At 42.6% G+C, this 21,015-nt stretch overlaps 1 protein-coding gene across 2 annotated transcripts in view; it reads left to right on the plus strand.

Moving 5' to 3' along the window:
• The window catches only part of ENPP1 (ectonucleotide pyrophosphatase/phosphodiesterase 1), a 73,857-nt gene that overhangs the window by 4,865 nt on the left and 47,977 nt on the right, over nt 1–21,015 (plus strand). The window lies entirely within an intron of this gene.

The following is a 21,015-nucleotide window of genomic DNA, read 5'->3' on the forward strand; positions in this document are numbered from 1 at the left end:
AAGTTGTTGACTAGTGGCCAGATCATTCTCTCCACTAATGGACTCAGAGGACTCGGATCAGGGTGGAAGGGGAAAAATGGGGACAGACACACTTCTGTGGCGTTGTTCCCCTTCCCACCCATTGGTGAAAATCAAGTCTCCATGCTTTGTATTGATCTGTCACTGCCTTTGATACCATTGATTATGAGTTGTTGTTGACTTGCCTGCACACCCTGATCGGGCTGCTCTTCAGTGGCTTCATTGTTTTCTTTCAGAGAGATCTCCGTGGGTAGTTGTGGGCAATTGTTCCTCTTCCCAAAAAGCTCTCAAGTGTGGTGTGCCACAGGGTGCCATTCTGTCGCCTTCCTCCTGAGTCCTGTACAACATGTATATGGGCCATTAATAAGGTTAATAAGAAGACATGAGGTTTGTGTCTTCAGTTTGCTGATGACACCCAACTGTATGTCTCAGTCTCCACCAACTCAGACGATGTGCCTCAATCAGTGTCTACCAGAGATCGGTGCCTGGATGAGCGTGAGCTGGCTGAGGCTCAATCCTGACAAGAATTAAGTGATAATGGTGCTTTGACGGAAACACATTGAAGAGATGGCAGAAATGATAGCCTCTTTGAGGGAGCTCATCTACCATTAATGAGCAGGGCTGGAAACTTAGTCGACTCTAGACCACTAGCTACTATTCGATGATCATACTGCAGCAGTAATCCAGTCTGCTTTTTGCCAACCTAAGTCTGGGTAGGTGGCTGCAGCCTTTCTTTTAGGATGCAAACCTTGCCATTGTTACCTCAAAATTAAACTATTGCAATGTGCTCTACATGGGGCTGCAGCTTAAAAACATTTGGTGATTGAAGTTAGTACAGACTGTGGTGGCTTGCTTACTAAGGGCGTCTTGCTGGGAGCACATGACATCAACTCTGAGACCTTTGCTAGCTGCCTGTTGGTCTCTGGGTTTAGGGAGTTGGTTATGACCTATAAAGGTCTCAGTGGCCTAAAACTGGCCAGCCTAAAGGATTACCTCTCTTCCCATACCATAGTGACACAGCTCAGATCAGCATAGATCAAGTTGGATCTCTCTCATTAAAACAGAATATGTGGCAGCATGCTCTCTGTGAAGGATCTGGCATTCAGGAACTTGCCTCCTCCCGCCATGGTCCAGAGTAGCTCAGATCTGGTGACCTTCTGGGCATGCTGCAAAACACACCTGTTTGCTGGGGAATTTGGAGAGGGCCAAGGGTGTGCTTCCTGGGACGACGAAGGGTGGAAAGGAGGGGTGGGGTGTATGTGTGTTGCTGTTGGGGTTTTGTTGGAATACTAAATGTGTAGGTTGCTTAGAATCTTGTATAGGCATCTTTTTAATTATTATTTAAATCAAATTAAATAAATATCACACAGAAGACCTTCCATGAGAGCCCTGTGGGGAAGGGAAGGAGCTGGGGATTGCTAGGTCTTCCCCTTGAAATCCATGAAAAAACATATGTAACCTATTGTTAAGATTATGCTGTCAGGTTGATTATTTTCTTCCCTCCACTGCAATTGGGGATGCACTGTGCAATTGTGCACCTCACAACCAATGGAGGTGTACATGAGAGGTTACTGTGACTGGGTGAGCCAGGAAGCAGCGCAGAGGCATAGGGGCCCCAAAGAAATGTCCTTGGCCTCTCACAGAGCACCTGAGATTGGGTAGATCTTTGGACTGAGTTCTCTTCTAATTCTGTGGGGAAGCCTCTCCAAGGAGGATGATCACACAGAAACCAAAGTCCAAACTATGGATTTTTCCAGTCCTGCACCTAAAACTGACCCACACAATGCGTCCTGGTACTTAATAATTTAGAAGTAAGAAAAAACACGATTGTGAGGAGTCACACTGGGTTTGAGTCAAAAGGCCACTGAAATCATTGGGAATTCTCCTCTCTCTCTAGCTACTGCCATTGATTTCAGTGGGCTTTGAATTATGCCCTTGTGGTACAATTGTCAGTTCTGCTCCAGTAGCTCTGATTAGAAGATTCAACAAAAGCAACCCAGAGGCAGTATGATATAATGTTTAAGGGACAGGGTTGGGACTCAGGAGACCTGGATTCTATTCTTGGCTCTGCCACTGACCTCCTGTGTGGTCCAAGGAATGGAAAACCTACCTTATGGGAGGGAGGAGACTCAAAGAGCTTGGCTTGTTCAGCCTAACCAAAAGAAGGCTGGGGGGAGATACAATTGCTCTTTATAAATACATCAGAGGGATAAATACCGGGGAGGGAGAGGAATTATTGAAGTTAAACCCCAATATGGACACAAGAACAAATGGATAACAACTGGCCATCAAGTTTAGGCTCGAAATTAGATGGAGGTTTCTAGCCATCAGAGGAGTGAAGTTCTGGAACAGCCTTCCAAGGGGAGCAGTGGGGCAAAAAACCTAACTGGCTTTAAGACTGAGCGTGCTAAGTTTATGGAAGTAATTGTATGATGGGACTGCCTACGATGGCATGTGGCCAATCAGCGACTGCCTGGAGCCAAAATCCCCAACTGCTGGAGATGGGACACTAGATGGGGAGAGCTCTGAGTTACTACAGAGAATTCTTTCCTAGATATCTGCCTGATGGGTCTTGCTCACATGCTCAGCGTCTAACTGATCGCCATATTTGGGGTCGAGAAGGAATTTCCCCCCCCAGGTCAGATTGGCTGAGAGCCTGGGTTTTTTTTGCCTTCCTCTACAGCAAGAGTCATGGGTCACTTGCAGATTTAAACTACTGTAAATAGTGAATTCCAACTTGACATGTTTAAACCATGATTTGAAGACTTCAGTAACTCAGCCAGAGGTTAAGGGTCTATTACAGGAGTGGGTGAAGTTCTGTGGCCTGCAGTGTACAGGAGGTCGGACTAGATGATCACAATGATCCCTTCTGACTTTAAAGTCTATGAGTGAGTCTATGAATCTTGGGCAAGTCACTTCTCTTCTGAGAATCTGTTTCCACTCCTCTCCTTTGTCTGTCTTGTCTTTTTTTTTTTACTGTAAATTCTTTGGGGCAAGGACACTCATACTATGGGTTTGTACAGTGCCCTTGCTTTCCGGTGCGGCTTTCAGGGGCTACTTCAATACAATATATAATAATAATAGTAATGTGGTTGATATCCACAAAATTTCTAAAGGATGCTCCTGAAAAGTAAACAGTAGTCAAAATAAGGTCTGAGTAACTAATGCTGGGATACCAAATGGAGTTTAAAATCACTATTTCAGACTACCCATTCAACCTCCATGATATGCTGAATTTTGAAATTCTATGTGCTCTTATTGGGGGGGTCTCAGTTTAAAAATATTGCTGGTCTTCCTGAAGTATTCTTTTATTTTGCAAGGAAGGTGAATAGCAATATGTGGGAACAAGGACATTATGTAATTTTTTTTGCCTTTGTTTTGCAACATTACAACTTTCCTGCTTTGACAATAATTTTATGTTGAGTTTTAAAGGTGTTCATTTTTTATTGTAAAAACATAAATAAAAAGTACTAGTTTCAAATTGAATGGGTCCGCCGATTCCTTTTTAAAATTATATCCCCCAACATATCTACATACCCTGTTACCCACTCTATTTAATTAAAATGAGAAAATCTTAACTTTTAGGAGTTTTAAGAACACAGTCACATTTTTTATTTTGTTTTTCTGGTAATCTCATTTTCCAGAGGTGGCTTTGAATATAATACAGCCTATAGAATTTGTTTTAGCTCCTCATTAAGCTTATAGAAATCATGTGTGTGGTGTACAATTTCTATACTTTTGGATAAGAAGTTGTGTGTGTGTAGTGGGTATTGGAGTTGGGTATTAGAGACACAAGAAGTTAAGAAGGAGAAAGTAATCTTTCTCCTTCAGAGCAGGGAAAATCTAGGAAAGCTAATTGTTCCTCTAAGTTATGACCCTTTTTTAGCTCTATATTTATTTTTCAGTTTTTACTTGCTCAAATGAAATAGCTATCCCACATATCTGATGGTAGAGGGCAAGTACTGATGCAAAATTGAAACATTATTTGAAGGAATTCTCTTGGAGCTGAGGCTTTGTTTGTATTCAGAAAGTTGACTGGTTCATTGGATAGAGTATTAGTCTGGTTTCAGTTTCCTGCTCATGTATGACTGGGAAAATTAGTCACTTAGTCTCTCTGGGTATGTCTACACTGCAATAAAAGATTCATGGCACAGCGATGGCTGACCCAGGCTCAGAGGGCTTTAAAATTGCAGCGTAGACATTCAGGCTTGGGCTGGAGCCCGGGCTCTGACACCCTGTGAGGTGGGAGGGTCTCAGAGGCCAGGCTCCAGCACAAGCCTGAATGTTTACACTGCTATTTTTGACCCTGCAGCTGGAGCCCTGTGAGCCCGTGTTAGCTGACCAGCTGACCTGGGCTCTGAGACTTGGTCCTGCTGGTTTTTTTTTTTTGTCTCAATATAGACATCCACTGTGTCTCAGTTCCTTATCTATAAAATGAGGGCAATACACATTTTCTATCTCAAAGGGGTGTTGTGAGGCTCTCAGATACCAGAGTAATGGGGTCCTTATAAATATTTTGGTTTTCTATACCTGCATTAGGGGTTATAATTAGATACATTGCTGCAACTTTTCTAATATATATAAGGTCTGAAATAGATAAAAATCTAGTTCATGCAAGGCTTACTTCTGATTTATTGCTGAATCAAATTCTTCCTTGGAGTAACACTACCGACATCAGTGGAAACACAAAAGGGGTGAATTGTTCCAGTTTGTTTTGCCATGGAAGCTGGATATCTGCTGACTTAGGTAAAAATTACAGAGAATGACAATATAGTTGAGGGAGCAGGCTCAAAATTCTTCCAGGTTTTTCAGAACTTTACTGTTGACTTTTCACTAGCCATCAGTACGTGCTCCAGATAAACAATATGGGTGAATTAAATGGGAGTATTAGCATTAACTTCAAGGGGCTAGGACTTCTCTCCATATTTTTACAGAGGCTTTCCTAGCTAGATATCATGAATTAGGATATCAGGCCAGTTCCAAGTTAGTGTGTTTAACATTTTGAACATATAAAGCACTATATAAGTAGTAGTATTATGGTTACAAATAGGTTGGGTAAACCTTACAAAGTAACTTTTGTGAACGTTAGTTCAAATGAAGAATGCAAAATTCAATGGCATTTCCAATCTCTCTGTGAATATTCAGATGAGCTGCCAGACAAAATGTCACAAATATTAATGCAAATACATATTTACAGTAACTCCTCACTTAACATTGTAGTTACGTTCCTGAAAAATGCTACTTTAAGCGAAACGATGTTAAGCAAATCAAATTTCCCCATAAGAATTAACATAAATAGGGGGGGTTAGGTTTCAGGGAAATTTTTTTCATCAGACAAAAGACTATATTTTATATATACATATACACACACATTATATACAATGTAAGTTTTAAACAAACAATTTAATACTGTACACAGCAATGATGATTGTGAAGCTTGGTTGAGGTGGTGGAGCCAGAGGTTGGGATATTTCCCAGGGAATGCCTTACTGCTAAATGATGAATTAGCACTCGGCTGATCTGTCAAGGGTTAACACGTTGTTAATATAGTCTCACACTCTACAAGGCAGCACAAATGGAGGGAGGGAAGACAGCACGGCAGAGAGAGAAAGACACAGCCTGTGTGAGAGAGACACACACATTTCCCCTTTCAGCATGCTGACCCTACTCTAAGTACACTGCCTTTTTAATTAGATCATAAAGTTGAGATAGCAGCTGCTGCAAGCAAACTCCCACCGTCCTGAGCCCTGTCCTGCCCCTCCTCCTCTCCCCCCTGGGTCTGTGGAGTTCGGGTAAAGGAGCTGGCCGGGAGGGAGAGGGACACTCTGACATTAGCACCCTTCTTCTCCCCCCCCACATAAAGCAAGCTGGAGGCTCCCAGGAGCAGCTCCAAGGCAGAGGGCAGGAGCACCAAATGACAGTGGGGGGAGGGATACCTGAACTGCTGGCAATTGATAGCCTGCCTCACAGGGAACTTAGGGGAGCTGATGGGGGGCTGCTGGCCCACCCTGGTTCCAAGCCCCCACCAGCTAGCTCCAAGGGGCTGCTCTTCCTGCAAGCAGTGGATAAAGCAGGCAGCTGCCAAACAGCATTATAAAGGAGCATTGCACAACTTTAAACGAGCGTGTTCTCTAACTGAACAGCAACATAACAACGTTAACCAGGGAGACATTAAGTGAGGAGTTACTGTACATAATTTTATGCTGGAAATTCATGTAGCAATCTTAGAAACTGATGGTGGATTCGTGTCATCCATTTAGGAAGCAGAAGCAATAGTTTTAGATGACTGGTCACACAGCATGAAAAGCTAACTATGTGTAGCGAATACTTGAAATAATAGTCACAGTTAACTGTTGTTGAACAATCCAGATGTGGAAGTGTGTTCTCATACACCATTTGTCTAGATGACAGTGATAAAACCTCCTGTGTTTTGTCCATATTAAAACACCTATAATTTTTACTGTCAGTGGAGCTGCACTAGTGTTAGAAATGGTGGGAAATTTTAGGAAAACATGGTTAATGTAGAGAAGACTGTTTTGCCATAGAGCACTATTTTACCATCTGAGTCATTGGCCTAACTGTATAAACTCTTTGAGAGAGGCAAAATAGGTGAGGTAATATCTTTCTTGGACCAGCTTCTGTCTGTGGAAAGTTCAAGCTTTCGAGATACACAGAGCTCTTGTTCAGGTCTAGGGAAGGAAATTGAGTGTCTGAGCTAAAAACAAGTTGGGACAGATTCAGGGTGGATTTGATTTAAATCATGATTTAAATCACTAGTCAAGAAAATTCGATTTAATCATGGATTTCTACATAAAAGTGCATTCATGTCGGTTGTTATAACCTTAATATATATTCTTCACAATTCAGAGATAGATATAGGTTTCATTTTTAGAAAGTACACACTATACATTTTTAAAGTGATTTATTTTGAAAACTTTTCAGATTAGTTTTACAGCTATATTAGAAAACCAATGATTGTTTGGTTATTTCATTTACCAAAGGTAATTGAAGCAGATAGTTCACCTCCCAGTGACTTCATAAATATCTCCAATTCAACAGGTTAATCATTAATATTTGGAGGATTTTCTTGCTATGCTGTATTAGGAGGAGAACATCATCAGACAGACATTTAAATTGTTTTATTTAACTAAAACAACAACGTTATGTATTCTGGATTTTTTTCTTCAACAGCAAACATAATATTTTAACAAAACAGGCATATGAATTTTTGAATTTAGTTAAACCTGATTTTAAAAAACTTGAATGTTTTTGTTTTTGTTGTGTTTAACTAAAATGGTTAAATGGAATATTTTTTTAAAAAACAAAACAAAAATTAAATCGACTGTCAGCCAGGTCAACATGAGAAACTTAAAATATTGGCTTCTGCAGCTAACTCAGTCATCTTCACCTTCATTTTCCTGTTTGTTCATAATCTGGAAAAGAAAAACAAGCTTTCCTGGTTTTTCATGTGCCAAACATTTTCTCAATTTGGAATGAATTAGTCCAAAGGAAGAAAAATTCTTTCTACACCGGCAGAAGACGCTCCTGCTGTTAAGTGATATTATCACTTCAACAGTCTCTCAGTCCAACTGCTTAAGTGACTTCCACCGGTTCACTGGTGTGACTTTCTTTAAAAATCATCAGCAAACATATATTTTTTTGAATGGCTCACCCTTAGCTCTGAAGTTTATTATGGTTGGCATTGTGGAGGAATGATTGCTGGACGTCCATGTCATAGCTAACTCCTCTTCTTCAGCAGTGAAGGTTTGACCTTGGTACCAAGTATTGTGAATATTTGCAAGAAAACGAGCTGGAGATAGTGCTTGTCCCATTCATTTTTTTAATGCTTGTAATTTAACTCTGTCATTGCATATTACTCTTTTAAAGATCTCACTCAGTTCCTTTCAAATTTCAACAGCGTCAGCAATAAAACAGCTATTTCTCTGCCTTTTGTTCAAGGCTACAGAAATAGGCTTCAGGGTACTCAGCATGTGTTCAACATTTCTCTTAAGCCCAATGTTGAGAACTTTGGCTGTGACAGTGCCATCTACTTTTTCATTATATTGTTCACAAACTGTCATCAGATTAGGCCAGTTCTTGATATAGTGCTCAAAACAGTCCACTATTGGGTTCTATCACACGTCTTGTGGGAGAGTTAGCTTGGTTTCTCATATTTTTTTCAGAGCAGCTTCTGCAAAGTGGTTGTTACGGAAGTATTTTGCAATTTCAGCAACATTAGCCTTTATTTCTGGAACACTGAAGTCTTTGGTTAGGAGATGCATCAACTAAGCACTGCAACCGTGAGACTCTCTTCTAAATAATTTCTTCTCATCTTGGATACATTTGCAGCATTGTCTGTGACTAAGCTGCGTACTAGACATTTGATATTTTTTTCCACAGTTTGTTATAGCTTTTACTGCTACTTCTTGTAAGTATTCTGCTGTGTGTGCATTTCCTGATGTATCAATTGTTTCTGTAAGGAAGACATTCCCTTCTTCTGTTGTCACACAGGCACATACAACAAGATCATTGTGGACATTGCTCCACCCATCAAGACTCAGGTTAATAATAGACCTTTTGCACACTGCGGAATTTCTCTTTCATACACTTTATCCAGCAATTTGCCTGCGACATCTGCTCCATTGGGTAGACTGTATCCTGGTCTTAATAACTGAACCATGTTAATGAAGTGTGGGTTCTCAATCATACAGAAAGGAGAGTTTGTTGCATAAACAAACGGGGCAATTTTTTCATCAATTACCTCTTTTTGTAATCTGCTGGTTCTTATCACAAACTTATCTAAGGTTGTTTCTGGATGATGGAGTTTTTTTTTTCTTTTTGCTACAGGTGATATACTGTGGCTATGTGACATACATGATGTGACTGAAACACTATCATTGGCAGATAACTCTGAAACTATAGAAAATAATGGTGATCTTGAAGGTGAAGAGTCTTCAGAATCCTGTATGTTGAGGATGGATTCTCCTAAACAAAATAAGTCAGTGCAGTTATTTAATTATTATTGTAACCCTTCTGCCAGGCCGAAACGACAGCAGCAAGGCCTGGGTTCAATACATAGGGGTCCCTTCCCCACAACATAATGCAAAACCAGCTCGAGCCCCCACCCAGTGACCTGGGAAAATCTTATACACACCCCTAGGCGCCTCGAAGAGGCAATACTTCCCCTCTCGCAAGCACAGAGTCTTGGTGTAGCAGAAAAGGTTTAATTACATGACAAACAACAAGCATTAAATTGGGAAAATACCTCAGCTAGAGTTCATAGGTCAAACCGTGAGCAAAGACCCACTCCAGCAAATTGGGCCATGTCCTTCTCTCGGGGCCCTTGAGTCCAGCAACCCCCAAATCACCCACCGTCCCAAAAGTCCCACAATCCAAAAGTCTCTGTCCCGGGTCAGTGCAGCCCCAGAGCTCAAGAGTCTCTATGCAGAGGTCCCCCTCCCCAGCCTGGGTAGAAAGGGGCACCTTACGTGGTTTCGGGGCCAACTGCCCTGCCTCTTCATGGGGTTCTGCTTCCAATAGTCATCTCCGCAAACAGCTCAGCTCCGCTGGCTCTGTGGGCTGCTCCGCTCTGCCAGCTGCTCTGGTCCACCAGCTGTCCTGTGAGCCACTCCAGCCGTCCTCGCGAGCTGCAAGACTCCACTCACCCAGTGGCTGCACAAACTGCTCCACTCCGCTCTGCCAGCTGCTCTGCTCCACAGTATGGCTTCAGGCTCCCCCACTCATTAGCACAGTACTCAGTGCTCTCAGCTCAGCAAGTCCAGCTCTTCAGTGATTTCAGCTCTTAGTGATTCCAGCTCATAGTAGGGGAGCCCAGTGCCCATGAGTTCAGCTCAGTAACTGGTATCTTGATTCTTAAGGGAATCAAAAAATTAACTCTGACATTCCACAGTGGAGAGAGGCACAGGTGGAACTGGTGCTTCTGGCTCACACAAGGAGCCTGCACCACCAAGTACAGACATCTGTCCCCAGCCTCTCTCTTTTCAATGGGTTTTGGAACCCATGTGCCCCATCTAGCAAGCGCTATCCAGCTGACAATGAAACCCCCCATCACAAGACAATTTTGTAGTTCCCCATTTACCCAATCAGGGTGACAACATTTCATTCCTCCTGCCCCAATAACAAAGAAATTGGGGATCCCACAGCGGTGAAAATAGCCATCCCAGGCTGCTGTGCTCTATGCTAATGAGAGTGGGAGTGCCAATGCAAATAATTGAAATACCAATGCGAATACATGGAACTTCTTTCTGCACTCCCCATAATTTACCACCAGATGTCAGGGTAGAGCTCATCCTGACTCTGCTTACATTATTACCACACTGCTCATTTAGTATTACTCATTGCATTCACTGGCACTCAGAACTACTTTAAAGGTGAAATTGTAAAAGGAAGATCTGCCTATTTTAGCTATTTATTTTTTATCACAACTGCATCTAAAACGATAGTACCATAGAGTAACAACTATATTTTTTGCTCAAACATGAGGATTCAAGAATAACGAGAAGGATGACAGGCAGTCCTTAAGAAAGAAGTATGAAATAAAAAAGTTTACCAACCTGAAGATCCTGCTTGGCACGCTGGGGTCTGGAGCCGGCCCTGCTAGTCCCTACCTGTCCTGGCTCCGTGCTGCACCCTGGAAGTGGCCAGCAGGTCCGGCTTCTAGGTGGGAGGGCCACGGGGCTCTGCGTGCTGCCCTCGCCCTGAGCACTGGCTCTGCATTCCCATTGGCTGGGAATCACTGCCAATGGGATCTGCGGGGGTGGTGCCTGCGGGCAAGAGCAGCACACAGAACTTCCTGCATGCATCCTCCTAGGAGCCGGACCTGCCGGCCGTCCGGCAGCCTGCATTAGCCCCCACCGCTGCGCTGCTGACTGGGAACTGATGGAAGTAAGCCTGTGCCCCTGCCCCAGCCCAGAGCCCCCTCCCATACCCTGAACCCCTCTGCCCCACCCCCCCAGCCTGCAGGTCCCTCCTGCACCCCAAGCCCCCTATTGCCAGCCCCACCCCAGAGCCCGCACCCCCAGATGGAGCCCTCACCCTCCATGGATCCCAACTCCCTGCCTCAACCTGCAGCCCACTCCCACACCCTGAACCCTTAAATCAGTTTGTCATCTCTCTGGCTGCCAAGGCAGTCTCTGACGTCTGTGTTTAAGTATTTAGAAAGCTGTGTATGTCAGAGTCTCCCACAGGTAAATGTAAAGAAATGCCCCATCATATGAAAAGTTATCACTCCTTGGTAAACTCCCTAAAGGCTGTTTATAATGACTGACAATGACTTCAGCTACTTTTAAGGGTTCTTCCCCCTTGAATGACCTTAGGTGGAAATAGCGTGCAATAATAGTCTTGGAATGTTCAGTTTAGATGCTAATAATAGTTTTGGGAGTGTTAAGTTTAGATGCCAAGACTAGTCCTTCGCCATGTTTCTTTGTGAAACAAAACTAACAACTATGTACATCTGTTAAATTAACCTTCCCTTTTCAGTTCAAAGGAGGTTGTAGACATGCGAACTTCAGCTTGCGCCTGATGTTTTTGCTTATTGCTGTAAGGATAATCCTTTAGGGCAGTGTTCTTAACCTGCAGCCTGCACCCCTTTGGTTCTCAAAATATGTTCTTGCACCCCTTAAACCTAGATATATTTTTGTTTGTATATTACAGTAATTGTTAAAAATGTATAATGTTAAATACATAGGTTTGATGAAACAAAAGTAGTACTTACGTGCCTGTGCTTAATTTGTGTTTTCGATCATTTACCTTCTAAAAAAATCTGGCATGTCTTGCACCCCCAGAAAGGGCATCTCGCACCCCCAGGAGGTGTGTGCACCCCAGGTTAAGAACCACTACTTTAGAGTAACCAGGATTGCCAAATGTGTAGCTCCCACACCTCTGATTTGCAAGCGCTCTCTTGTGATCAGACAGAATCAGTGTGTTAACTTTAACATCTGACCTCCAACCTCACACTCTTTCCGTTCACAAGGTGATAGATTACAAGTAGACATTTAATATGGGCCAATAGTGTGAAGTCAGAGAATATGTCTGAAGATGCATAAGAAAAATACTTAGAAACCTGAAATAAATATAAAATATTACATTTACATCTGTTTGATACATTAATCCAGGGTTTCTCAAATTCAATTGCACTGCGACCTACTTCTGACAACAAAAATTATTACAGGACCCCAGGAAAGGGGACCGAAGCCTGAGTGCCCCCCTCCCCCGCACCGAGTGCCTTGGGAAGTGCTGAAGCATGAGGGCTTCAGCCCTGGGCAGTGGGGCTTGGTCTTTGGCTTCAGCTCCAGGCCCCAGCAAGTTTAATGACAGCCCTGGCAACCCCATTAAAATGGGGTCATGACCCATGTTGGGGTCCCGATCCACAGTTTATCTAAAGAGTGGGTGTTCAGTGAACTACCCAGCTCTGACACAATATGGGACTGCCCCTCCCTACACATCTCTATGCCGCTATGCCTTTTCACCTACCTTCAGTTCAGTAAATTTGATTGGTATGATGCAGATGTTGCCAAAGAGCTATCAAGTGTCTTCCTGTTTGGGATATAAAACTGTTAAGCCATCCATCCATTCAGTTTCCTTTTGGAAATTACAGTGAAGACAGATAGACTTTGCTCTGTGCTAAACAGGTAACTCCCCGGCTTCCTCTACACAACGTGTTCATTAAAGGCTACCTCTCTTCTATGGCAGGTTGCAGAACAGGTTTTCCTCTTTGACATGACTTCTTATTCTTATTCATAATTTCTATTGTGCTATGTTTGTATTTATATTTGACTGACAAATAAAAGACATGCTACCTTCCCCAAAGACATTACAATATTAAGTTCCACCTGATGTGTGCTATACTGATAGCACAAAGCAGTGAAAACCTAGTGGATCTTCCCTCCTCAGGATTTCACAAGTGTTGGGGAATTCTCTGGGTGGTGTTGAGCTGGCATAGGAGAAAGGGTGAGACCCTCAGGATTAGCCCATATATAGAGATGGCATGACATCCGGAAAACAAGGATTAAATAAATGAGGCTGCTTTGTTAATTACGCATGTGTCTTGGTTGGCATTTTTTTTCAAAATGTATTTAAGAAGGCTAGGGGTTGAACTGGGGAGAGGTTGAGTTTTACTGGGGACAAAAACACTGAGAAAGAGGAAAGACTTCAGGGTAGAGAGTGAGAGGATCATTAGGTGCATGGTAGGTACAGGAAGTAAGGAAGGACAATAGAGGGAGAGTGGGGAGTTGGAAGGGGAGGGAAGGAGACATTTATTTCAAAATTATTATAGTTAACTATGATTTTAGCTGATTTCTTGGGATTGGAATCAAGATGGGGAAAGCTAGAGAGCTGTCAGTGCAAAAGAAGGGGTAGAAGAGAAAAGTGGAGAGAGAGAGGAGGAAAGATGGAGGGGTAGAGTTAGGACAGGGCAAAAGAGAGGGAGATTCTGAATGAACAGGGAAGCAAAGGAAGTGTGGCAGGGGGCAAGCAATAGTGAGACACTTCTCTGTAAATCACCCAGTAGGACACTGTCTGGAATCAGGACTTGCAGCTGAACCTGAGACCAGCTAGCTGACCTACAGCCAAACACCCTGATCAACCAGACTCCCTGAGAGGCATCACCAGGTCTGCTCTTAAGCCCAGCACCTGCCCAGGCTGGTGGCTGCTCAACATTTATTCCTGTAGCTGTGATCACTTCTGTGCCTGCCTTGTTACTAGCCATACTCCTGCCCTGCCCCAGTCCACTCCAGCCCTGCTTGTTTCCTGACTCTGGCTCTGACACTCAGCTCTGACTCCTGGTTCCTGACTCTGGCTTTCATCATTAGGCATGACCACCCCTGGCTTGGCCCATGATAGTGGTGCTCTGGTTCAGTATGGCTAAGCTCCTTGGAATTCCAGGGTGTCATATCTGCAATATTCACATTATCCCTATCTTAGTCTTTGTTCCTGCTTCGTTGGAGTCAATGGTGAAACTCTCATTGACTTCAGTTCCACAGACTCAGGTCCTTAGTGAGTGACATATGCGAAACTGCTCCCTAATCGTGGTGTCACTATGCCATCTGTCAAACTCAAAATAAGGATCTTTCCAAATTTGCATCTATCCAATCATCTGTTGACAACACCCATCATGTTTATAGGCTAAGGCTTTTCCTGTGTCCTCCCACATAGAGGAAGCAGTGAGATTGGACAGAGATTCATCCTTAGAGGAAATACTGTTTTGTTTTGTTCCAAAACAAACACACACAAATGCCTTTAAAAAAACCAGCATATTTTTCTTACTGTCTCCTTTTGTTTTGTTTTGAAAACTTTCTCAAATACTGTTTATCATAGCAACCCTCTCTGGCATTTCAGCTAAATTATATCTGGAAATTACAGGACATGACAAGGTCAAGGGGCGCTTCCACTGATGCCAAGCTCTGGTTTTTTTAAATTTATTTTCCTTCTGCTTTTGACTAGATTCATATGATGCTTCTCCCCAACAACCAAACCCTTTTAAAAAAATTCTTTATATTTTTGGCATCTTTAGTTCTCATGAAAGGTGCTAATTTGACAACTCTGTACACTGTTTATCCAGAGACCAGGCACAGGGAGCCGTAGTGTCCTGGCAGTGAGCCTCAACCCTTGTCTGGAGGCAGCATCTTGATGAGTAAGAGAGCTGTTCAGGGGCATTGCCTATTCGGTCCTTGGCCTCTCTGCTGAGATTGCCCTAATGATGGTAGTTTTGTGGGTGTTATGAGAACTTTTTCCTTTGGCAATGCTGTGGGGACTAAAACTTGACCATATACTGAGGTAGCAATTGTAAATGTTGTGGAAATGGGGCATGATCCAAAGCCCACTGAAGCCAGTGGAAAGGCTCCTATTGTCTTCAGTAGGTGCTGTGTCAGACCCTTAATTCAGATCCACGTAAGTTACTAAATATTAGGTGGTAACAATTTTCTTTTGCTGTGTTGGAGTTGGCTGGCAGTTTGTGGGTGAAATGTCCCATTACCAAGCTACTGAGACATCCAGCCCTCTTCAGGAAGTCTTACGTTTAAGCTATGGGAAGAAAATACAATAGCCTTAGGATTTTGTAATAGAAATGATTGCTATACAACATCCCAGGCATGGAAAAGTGCTTTTTTTATGATGGTGTAACTTAAAAAGATAGAGACTAATTAATAAAAAGCCCAGTAAATGAATATCCAAGGTAATGGGTGAATGCAAGTTTGCAGATCCTCAGTTGGTATAAATTAGTGTAGTTCACCAGCTGAGGATCTGGCCCAAGTTTTTTTCCATGCTGTGTATTTACTGTGAATTTCTGGCTTGTCTTAAACAGAAGACTATTTTTGTAATGTGTTTGTGGTTTGAGGTGCTGTGAAGCTGCCCAGAATTGGCATGCATGAGGACCCCAGGACATGAATCAGTGCGACTCAACAGTAACATTACTATTTGAGTTAGACTTCCTGACCACAGTGAAGGACTCATTTACTCTGGTGACCAGGATCATATTGTGGGTACTGCTTGTTAAGATGAGTTCTAGTCATATTATTTGGAGGTACAAGATGAGGCAGTTAGCTGCCAAAATAACACCAATGATTTGTGGATGGTGTTGTGGTATTTATGCCTCGTCTAGGTTTTATCTAAACATCTTCAGGTTGTTTTTTTTACAAATTGTAATATTACCACTTTAGAGCTGGTGGTACTGCACTTACATTTGTTTTGTTGTATCGCTTTGATGCCACAATTAAATCGATTGATTGTTTCTAAATGTTTCTTTTAATTGAATATGAACTTGTATTGTCTGTTAAGTGTCATTAGTCAGGGGTTGTGTAATTCTGACATGTATTGTAGTGCATCTACGTTATCTTTTTTAATGTTGTTTCTTAATAGATTGGACATCATAAATCCAGAGTGACCTCTGAATTTTTGTAAAGGGAAATCATGCCTCACCAATAACCTAGAATTCTTTGAGGGGGGTCAACAAGCATGTGGACAAGGGAGATCCAGTGGATATAGTGTACTTAGATTTTCAGAAATCCTTTGCAAGTTCCCTCACCAAAGGCTCTTAAGCAAAGTAAGCTGTCAGGGGATAAAAAGGAAAGTCCTCTCAAGGATCAGTAATTGGTTAAAAAATAGGAAACAAAGGGTAGCAATATATGATCAGTTTTCAGAATGGAGAGCGGTAAATAGTGGTGTCCCCCAGGGGTCTGTACTGGAATCAGTACTGTTCAATATATTCATAAATGCTCTGGAAAAAGGGGTAAAGAGTGAGGTGGCAAATTTTGCAGATGATACAAAACTACTTAAGATAGTTAAGTCCAAAGCAGACTGCATAGAGCTACAAAGGCATCTCAGAAAACTGGGTGACTGGTCAACAAAATGGCAGATGAAATTCAAGGTTCATAAATGCAAAGTAATGCACATTGGAAAACACAATCCCAACTATACATATAAAATGATGGGGTCTAAATTAGCTGTTACCACTCAAGGAAGATCTTGGAGTCATTGTGGATAGTTCTCTTAAAACATCCACTCAATGTTCAGCGGCAGTCAAAAAAGCTAACAGAATGTTGGGAATCATTAGGAAAGGGATAGCTAATATGACAGAAAATATCATATTGCCTCTGTTTAAATCCAGGGTACGCCCACATCTTGAATACTACATGCAGATGTGGTCACCCCATCTCAAAAAAGATATATTGGATTTGGAAAAGGTTCAGAAAAGGGCAACAAAAATGAATAGGGGTATGGAATGGCTTCTGTATAAGGAAAAAGTAATAAGACTGGGACTTTTCAGCTTGGAAAAGAGACAACTAAGAGAGCATATGATAGCGGTCTATAAAATCATGACTGGTGTGGAGAAAGTAAAGAAGGAAGTGTTATTTACTCCACAAGAACTAAGGAACTAACCAACTGAAATTAATAGGCAGTGTGTTTAAAACAAACAAAAGGAAGTATTTCTTCACACAATGCACCGTCAACCTGTGGAACTTTTTGCCAGAGGATGTTGTGAAGGTGCAGACTATAACAGGGTTCAAAAAAGAACTAGATAAGTTCATGGAGGATAGATCTATCAATGACTATTAGCCAGGATGGGCAGCGATAGTGTCCCTAGCCACTGTTTGCCAGAAGCTGGGAATGGGCAACAGGATGGACCACTTGATTACTTGTTCTGTTCATTCCCTCTGAAGCCTGGCATCGGAAGACAGGATAATGGGCTAGATCAGGGGTCGGCAACCTTTCGGAAGTGGTGTGCTGAGTCTTCATTTATTCACTCTGATTTAAGGTTTCGTGTGCCAGTAATACATTTTAACGTTTTTAGAAGGTCTCTTTCTATAAGTCTATAATATATAACTAAGCCATTGTTTGTAAAGTAAATAAGGTTTCAAAATGTTTCAGAAGCTTCATTTAAAATTAAATTAAAATGCAGAGCCCCCCCCGGACCAGTGGCCAGGACCTGGGCAGTGTGAGTGCCACTGAAAATCAGCTCGCGTGCGCCTTCGGCACCCGTGCCATAGGTTGCCTACCCCTGGGATAGATGGACCTTTGGTCTGAAACAGTATGGCCGTTCTTATGCTACAAATTCAAGGGGTTGCGTTCCTACTGACTGTGTTTCCTGTTACTCAGGTATCTATAGCTAACTATAAAAATGTTTTTCTTTTAGTTAAAGAGCTCATAGTTAACTGAGCCATGAGTTTGTAAAGTATTGAAAAGATTTTCACCACAGCATAATACATAAATAATCCATAACGTTAGCGTTCAAAGGACTACTTCTGCAACTTGTTTCCTTGACAACTCCTCCCCTCTGCAAAACAAAGTTTCATCAAGTAGATAAAGGCTACTCTTTCCAGGAAATATTTACCTGAAATTTGAGACTTTTGTTTCCTAAAACTTTTTCCCCTTCTGTTTTCCACCTGCTCTTGCCACCCCAAAGCATTTTCTGAAGTAAAGATCTTTTTATTGGCACACTGTTGCCTTAAACTGTTTTCCTTTCCAGTGTTCAATGTGCAGCACATTATTACGCTATTTACTAGTGCACTTATGGGGTTGATGGGTTCCCTCTAATTAGTAAAGAGTTGATAGGTGGTAATATATGCACTTTTCTTAAAGATTTTATGGACCTGATCCAGTGCTTAGTGAAGTCAGTGGGACTCTCTGGACTCAAATGGATATTGCACCTGGCTCTAAATATTTGCGCATCCACCACATAACTCTTGAGTGATAAAGAAGAATTGTAATTTATTGAGGGTCCAAAATCAAAATGTATGAGATGGGCTGTGGTCAGTCAGGTCTGACACCTCACAGTAGGTTACACTAGTAATAGTAACTAGGAAGTGGAAAGGCTTTTTATGCCTAAAAATAATAAATAAATGGAATACTTAGTCTTTGTTAAGGGGCATGCTGCTTTTGAGGTTTATGGCCAATGGGATAGCTTAGCTGCCAATGTTTTAACACCCTAATGGGGAGGAGCAGGTGGAATGAAGGGAACCTAAAATGATGGATTTTGTAAAACTGGAAATTAAGAAGCTGTTATGGCAAACCAGCTAACCTGTGTATAACCCATAGCAATTTAACAAGAGACATTGCAGTTGTAATCAGGACAATTGACTTGTGTGTGGCTATCAAATGTTAATTAGGCTAGCAACCTCTAACCCAGGGGTCGGCAACCTTTGGCGCCCGGCCCATTAGGGTAAAGCCGCTGGTGGCCTGGGCCAGTTTGTTTGTCTGGAGCGTCTGCAGGCATGGAGCCCTGCAGCTCCCACTGACCACCGTTCGCTGTTCCTGGACAATGGGAGCTATGGGAAGCGGCACGGGCTGAGGGATGTACTAGCCACTGCTTCCCACAGCTCCCATTGGCTGGGAACAGTGAACCATGGCCAGTGAGAGTTGCGGGGCTCCGGGCCTGTGGACACTCCAGATAAACAAACCGCCCGGCCTGCCAGCAGCTTTGCCCTGATGGGCTGGGTATCAAAGGTTGATGACCTCTGCTTTAACCAATTTACTTGTATTGATAAGAATCAAAGAGTAGATACTAAGTGTATTTGTCTGAGGTTACCTACTTCCTGTTAGAAGAAACTAAATTAGCCTATAGATGTTAAGTCCCTTTCATGTCGTAATTGCCTTCATATTATTCAGATGACTGTGTTCAGTTAACCTGAAGATCAAAGATGTGAGACACTATAGGAAACTCATAATATTACCTATAGCAGGGGTCAGCAACCTTTCAGAAGTGGTGTGCCTAGTCTTCATTTATTCACTCTAATGTAAGGTTTCATGTTTTTAGAAGGTCTCTTTCTATAAATCTATAATGTATAACTAAACTATTGTTGTATGTAAAGTAAATAAGGTTTTTTAAATGTTTAAGAAGTTTCATTTAAAATTAAATTAAAATGCACAGTCCTCCAGACTGGTGGCCAGGACCCGGGTAGTGTGAGTGCCACTGAAAATCAGCTTGTGTGCCACCTTCGGCACACGTGCCATAGGTTACCTACCCCTGACCTATAGTGTCTTCAGCTTATCTGTCCCTGTTATAATGAATGACAGGCAGTTCCCATATATAAATCAGTGTAACTAGATTACCCGTGTATGCGTAGGAAATGGAATGTTAACTTCAAAGGATGAGTCAGTGTGTGCTCAACGAAAAAGGAGCTACAGTCACATGCTGTGCTCAAAACACTTGACAGCCTGTTTCAGCTACAAAAGAGAAACCTCTGGCCTGATTCTGCATCTCTAGTATGTTGACCTCTCAGTGGTTTGAGCTTTGGCCTGCTAAATCCAGGGTTGTGAGTTCAATCCTTTAGGGGGCCACTTAGGGATCTGGGGCAAAATCAGTACTTGTTCCTGCTAGTGAAGGTAGGAGACTGGACTCAATGATCTTTCAGGATCCCTTCCCATTCTATGAGATAGGTATATCTCCATATATTATATTATTTTAAGACGTGGGACTAAGATCTTCCAAGATGTTACTCGGAATACCCTGGAAAATGCATGGAAAGACTCTAACAGACTCTACATATAAACTGCCTTTGGATTCTGACCTGCTGAAATGATTCGAGAGAGACTTTTGTGCAAACCAGAAAACTCACCATCAATGCTACAATTCTGATCTGAGAACTTGACAATCTCTTATAATGTATATGATTCTTACCATTGTATTACCATTCAATGTATTACCATTCAATAATTCTTTTTTTATTTTAATAATACATCTTTAGTTAGTTACTAAGGGTTGGCTGACAGTCGGGGTGAAAGAAAAATTGAACTCTTACCATTACGGGGGCCAGCTCTGTCCCCTCTGGAACGGGTGTGGCCTTGGGCAAAAGGGGCAGGGTGGGGTTCAGCGTCCCCCAGCCAGCCCATCCGAGCTGCCTGGCCCATGCCACCTGGGGCTCCAGCAGTGATTTAAAGGGCTCGGGGCTCTGGCTGCTGCCATGGTAGCAGCAGCGGCAGCCGGAGCCCCTGGTCCTTTTAAATTGCTGGCCCTGGGGCAGCTGCTCCTTTTGCCCCCCCCCATGTTTAAAGCCTTCTGGGGGAAAGGGGCATAAAAGGGGCAATGATATTGAAGTGCTGCCATGGTAGCACTTTAAAGTCAGCTGTATGGGCCAGTACCGGCGACCACTTTTTATCAGGATGCTGTACCAGCCCGTACCGCCTTACTTTCACCCCTGGCTGACAGCATAATATTTGGGTAAGATTTGAAATACATATTGACCTGAGAGTAAGTGTCTGATCCTTTGAGAATGGTAGAACCTTTTTTTTTTTAAATAATGGAGATATACCCATCTCCTAGAGCTGGAAGGGACCCTGAAGGGTCAATTGAGTCCAGCCCTCTGCCTTCACTAGCAGGGCCGAGTACTGATTTTGCCCTAGATTCTATAAGTAGCCTCCTCAAGAATTGAACTCACAACTCTGGGTTTAGCAGGCCAATGCTCAAACCACTGAGCTATCCCTCCCCCAACCTCATGTATGGTGAATTGGGTTTTCAGTAACCTCTTATCATATAAGACCAGTTTG

The sequence above is a fragment of the Mauremys mutica genome, chromosome 3 (assembly GCF_020497125.1).
Source record: "Mauremys mutica isolate MM-2020 ecotype Southern chromosome 3, ASM2049712v1, whole genome shotgun sequence".
Classification (NCBI taxonomy): domain Eukaryota; kingdom Metazoa; phylum Chordata; order Testudines; family Geoemydidae; genus Mauremys; species Mauremys mutica.